Genomic DNA, 6,000 nt, shown 5'->3' with positions numbered 1-6,000 from the left:
ACAAAACAACGGCAGAACCCTGAACCCAAACCCCAGAAAGGAATTTGGGGGCGGGATACTAAGGAATATGGTGCATTGGTTTATGGTATCAAATTTACCTCATAACTGAGCTCAGTGGCTCATGAATATCTTCAAAAACCCCTTCTACTGACCCCCTCAAGCACAGCACTTCAGCCCGGCTTCATTAGGCATGGAAAAGAACACAAAACTCTGAGTGGCTCCATTTCGCAAACAGCCATTTTGTCAGTTAAATAAATGTCATGCATTATTCATGGCCATAAAGCCCCGACAGGTGCAGGAATGAGGCTTTCTGACTCCTGTGTCCTCGGAGTGTTCTTGAAGGTCTGGACCCGCTTGACTCTTACAGTAGGTGGCCAAATGAAATTTTAAAAACCTTATTTGCTTTCAGTTCATGTTTTATTTGTTTTATACAATGCAAAGTGACACATTGAAACAATCAGGACAGGACAGCAGGATTCAAGTGCTGAATTCAATATCAAGATATTGCAACATTTCACAATACATGGTCAAATATAAAAAATACTACAACCACATTGGAGATATGTTGCGTGTATATAATATATTCCCATTATGATCCTGAATGAGATAACACCTAATCAGCAGGGGATCATAACATCAGAGAGTAATTACATTGGAACAGAAATACAGTTAAATGTGAAAGTATTGTGACAGTAACACATTTTTGTTGTTTGGCTCTGTACTCCAGCACAGAAATATGAAATCAAATTAACATGTGAAATCAAATACTGTACATGAGGTCAGTGCAGCCTTTAAGATTCAATTTGAGGGTATTTATATCCAACTTGGGTGATAGGAAAAACAATCCTTTTTATACATAATCCAGGATGTAGGCACAGATGAGTCAACGACAACCAAAAGAGATGTCTACACCAGGAAAAACGGCCAGACTCAAGAATTGAATGGCCAGGTTAGAGGTTGCTAAAAAAGTAGCAACTGTAGAGTTCTCAAACAAAGTCTTAAGGACTCATGAGACAAGTATACACCTGTACCAAAGTGAAGGAAAGAGGAAAATGAGAAGGAAAGGACTGCTGGTTACGGCTTGGGCATGTATGGCTGCCAGTGGAACTGGCCCAAACATACAGCCAAAGAGCATTGTGAAACACGGTGGAGATAGTGTTACGGCTTGGGCATGTATGGCTGCCAGTGGAACTGGCCCAAACATACAGCCAAAGAGCATTCAGAGCCAAAAAGGGGAGGTCAATCACCCATCCCGAATCAAATAGAGCATGTGTTTGACTTGATTAGGCCAATCACCTGTCCCGAATCCAACTACACAAGCACCTCACATGCTGAAGACAAGATCAACAGCAAATATTGCCCAAAAAAAACAGGATGGCTGAAGTACAGGTGTGGTAGAGCATCATCTTGGAAGATACCCAACGTCTGGTGATGTCTGTGGCTTTCAAACGCGAAGGATTTACAACCATGTATTGAATATTATTACTTCAACTTTAATTTGTTCAATGAGGGGGGGTGAGGGGTGGTGGGTGTAGTGAAAGCAGAAAGGACTATAATACAGGGAGGTACCCGATGTGACCCGACAGGGATGTAAATGCCCTCAAAGCTGACGCCGTGTACTTTAACCTCATGTTCTTTGTTTTATGTCTAATCCAATGGACCGGAGAACAGAGCCAAAACAAGAAAATTGCATCATTGTCCCAGTACTTTTGCATTTAACTGTATGTCCTGTCCTTGATGATAGATTGGCAGTTTCATGTTTGCGCAAAGGCACCATTTTTAAGCGCATTTGTCACCATGCTCATCATGTCTGCTTCTTACCCACACTGTGCTCTGTGTTTTATTTCTGTCTTTGAATGCTTCAAAAAGTTGCCATCAAAAAGGTGTGAATCCCAGGACAGCGCCCCCATCTGACATAATCAAATGCCCTCAGCTCTCTAGACCGACTGGGAGCATTTATTCCACCCATAAACACAGCAGGAAGTGGAACATTTGATGGCGCCACAAGCAAGAATGACCTTTTGTGTCGAGAGGTTTTTTTCCCCTCAGATTTATTTCCCCAGGTGTGACAGCAACAGTAGCAGGTTATCTACCTCAGACATGAAACTTTATGTATTCATTTTTTTTTTTACAAATCATTAATGAGTAACCGAGAATGAGAGAAGTCAGCATATTTCCTTGTACCAAAGACACCAGTGCTGCTCTGAATGCACACGACAAGGAGTGAAAGCTAAAGGGAGCACAGTCCATACATACAGTCATAATCAAATCATAAGGCGGCAACCATAAAGCAGTGTTCCACTGTAATAGAACTGAAATACATCTCCATTCACTTAAATATATATATATTTTAAATTATTGATATCATAGAATCAGAATGAGAACTGTCGACTGGGCGTGTTTGTTAATTATCAGCTAAAAATGGCAGTATACACACGGTGCCCTAATTATAGCCTGCTGATTACATCACAGAGAAGCGCAAAACAAAAATAGAGTAGCTAATATTTGATAATGAGGCTGGAGAATAATAACCCGAAGGAAAAGGTGAAGTCTATTTTGCATGAACAATCTTGCCTGGAGCCGTGAGTGGGAGGGAGTTTATCTGATAAATAAGTTGATGTTCTTTCAGAAGACAGACACAGCGGCAGGAGGAAATTGCGCAGGGCATGCATCATTCTTCAGTGGTATTTACAGAGAAAAAGTGCTGGAGTTTATAGTTGCTCAGGTTTACCTTACAGCACAGCTCTGTCAAGTTGGATTTTAGAATTCCTGTCATATACAGTGGGCTCAAGAATTACTGGCACCCTTAATAAAAATTCAGAAAAAATTAACCCCTGCATGTCCGCTGTATTTAATAAACAACACAGGTAATATCTCTGTTATTATGTATTTGTGCTATGAATATGTTATATGTTAAAGCATATAGAAAAATAATACTTTCAGTACATTTACTCTCATGTTTCAAGTAATCTAAGGTGTCAAAATTATTGGCACCCGAAACAATTATTGTAAATAAAATAAAACAAAGTAAAATGGGCAATACAATTTCCCACTTATTTGTGGAAAATTGTTACGTTGAGTTGTGTGTTCAGAGATGCCCTTCTGCATACCACTGTTGGTAATGTGTGGTTATTTCTGTCACCTTCCTGTCAGCTTTGACCAGTCTGGGCCTTCTCCTCTGACCTCTCTCATTAACAAGATGTTTCTGCTTGTTACTTCATATATTTAATCAGCCAATCATGTGGCAGCAACTAACTGCATAAAAGCATGCAGACATGGTCAAGAGGCTCAGCTGTTGTTCAGATCAAATGTCAGAATGGGGAGGAAATTTGATCTTGACCGTAGAATGATTGTTGGTGCCAGACAGGGTGGTTTGAGTATCTCTGCTAAGCTCCTGGGGTTTTCATGCACAGCAGTCTCTAGAGAAAGCATCCAGTGAGCAGAAGTTCTGAGGGCAAAAAGGCCTTGTTAATGAGAGAGGTCAGAGGAGAAGGGCCAGCCTGGTCAAAGCTAACAGGAAGGTGACAGTCACGCAAATAGCCACACATTACAACAGTGGTATGCAGAAGAGCATCTCTGAACACACAATGCATCAAACTTCTAAGCGGAAAGGAGCAGAAGACCAAATAAGTAAAAAAAATAAGTCATAAAAATGCCTAATAAAGTGCTCAATGAGTGTATGAAATATACTGTAAATGATAGGAATTCAATGACCCCCCCCTCTTGTTAAAGCTGGTAGCTGAACCTGAGCAGCAGAAACTACATTATGTATATGAAAACTGCTACATGTCCATAGTCTGTAATGACACGCAATCAGCTGAGATGTTTCCTCTTCTCCAGTATCCGTTTTCGACAGGTCTTCAGTACCTGGCCCCGTGCCACCTAATGTTAAAACCGGAGTTATCTATTATTACATGAGTAAAGAGAAAAGCTTCACACTCAATCAACCACAGTGTCTGTCCTGTCTACCTCTGCCAAGTTCTAGCACCTGCGGTTACCTTGTGCTCTGCTGTGGTCACTCAGATGTTAAATAAATATACGCCACACCGGCCCAGTGCATTCAATGTCCCCAAAATTAACATCTGTACCAGATTGGCAGAACTGTATCGGTGACAAACCAGTCGGACGAACAGCGGCATGTGTGTTTGAAATATTAAATATGGGCGTCAGTATTGTAAAGCATGGGTCTGTGACAGGCCAGGGTCTGTGCTGCGCAGGTATCTAACGAGAGTAACCACAGAAGAAGAGCCTGGTTGGGAGGATGCGGAGATGTGCATTTCTGTCTCTAGGTGGTGCACTTCTCTTAAGGCCTTATAAGGGGATGTTACAGAACAACAGTCATGCAATACTGTGTGGAGAGAGCAACATGCATGCACAGCAGTCATTTAAAAAAGATTACATGCAAACATAACACATATGATCTTATGACGTAAAATCCTATTATCTTTGTATTTTGGTCAATGCATTTCACAAATTGGAAAAGATGGATATAATACGTAGATAATATACCCCCAGTGCATGACCAGCTTGAAATGACCAGCTACCAGCTGTTTTAAAACATAGCTTGAGCTGGTCAAACCATGTTGAGAATGGAGCCGGTCCGAACTGGTCAACCAGCTACCAGCTGTTTCAAAACCTAGTTTGAGCTGTTTTTTCCTGCAGGGATGGGTATTTAAACATGTTTTGATATCCTATGATGTCACAAGACTGCAAGTGCAGTACATTTTCTACAAATGATGGACTTGAAACTTCTTGACGCTTCTTTTCCAAGAATTAGGGAGAGAAAGTGTGTGGGAAGCCAGGTCTGGATGAGTCAGCAGATTGTTGCTTTCTGTGTGGCAAACACTTCTTCCCTCCGCTCTGGATCCGGGTGAGTAGTAACAGAGCCAGGTTAAACCACAGCAGAGAGCACAGGGTCAGGGTGGCAGCAATGGGATCATCTACAGGATGGGGACGAGTGCCAAAAAAAGTGCCCAGATCATCACCACCTCCCCCCCCCACCTCCCCCCTGCAGAGCGAACTCTGCCCTCCGCGCCTCCTCTGTCTTCTCCATCTCCACGCTCCTCTGCCCAGCGCTCCTCAATGAATTCATGCGCACATCTCTGTCTCTGGCACGCCACATTAACCCCGGGTTCAGGAGTCATCCTGATGGAAAAAGGGCCTTTGCCGCTGTCGCATCGCGCGGCACAGCGTGTCCGCTCCCTGTTCCCCGCTCCTCCGCCCGGCCGCCCGGCCGCCCCTCCGCCCCTCCGCCCCTCCGCCAGAACGCCCCCCACCCCTCCACCCATGCTGAACTCTTGCTCCATCCTCCACCTGCGTTTCGACACAGAGCTAAAGCGGATTCAGCCACATGCTCCTCAGTTTCTGCTCCGCTGAACACACACACCCCCCCACCCCGGCCTACGCCCCCCGCGTGCCTGTGATGCAGGTATTCAGCAGAGTTTCACTGCAGGAGGAATGTGAAAGCCCCCCCCCAACATACACACACACACACACACACACACACACACACACACACACACACACACACACACACACACACACACACACACACACACACACACACACACACACACACACACACACACACACACACACACACACACACACACACACACACACCCCGAAACTCAAGGCACACCCCAAACCTCGGCTCACACCCCAAATCCCCTTCCCCTCCCCTCTACCCACTCCCCACAGTCTCACAGACCTTGAGTGGGGAATAAACCAGACTCATCCTTGCACAGATAAAAGATCCTTTTTACAGCATTTTACAATGAGCTGGCTGCAATCTGACCTCCAGAGGTTATCTCTGCGCAATCCTGTTCCACTTCTTTTTATTTGTGGTTCCATTTTTTTGTAACCTAGTTGGCTCCAGAGCAACACCTCTACCCAAGAACCCACATCTCGGTTCATACACCACGAATACCAGTCTTTAATGATTTCATGGCAAGAGGAAATGTCCAACACAACTGATAACGCAGCTACAGAAGGCCTGAA

This window comes from Conger conger, chromosome 7 (genome assembly GCF_963514075.1).
Source record: "Conger conger chromosome 7, fConCon1.1, whole genome shotgun sequence".
NCBI lineage: Eukaryota > Metazoa > Chordata > Actinopteri > Anguilliformes > Congridae > Conger > Conger conger.
Note: the sequence above shows the minus strand (reverse complement) of the source record.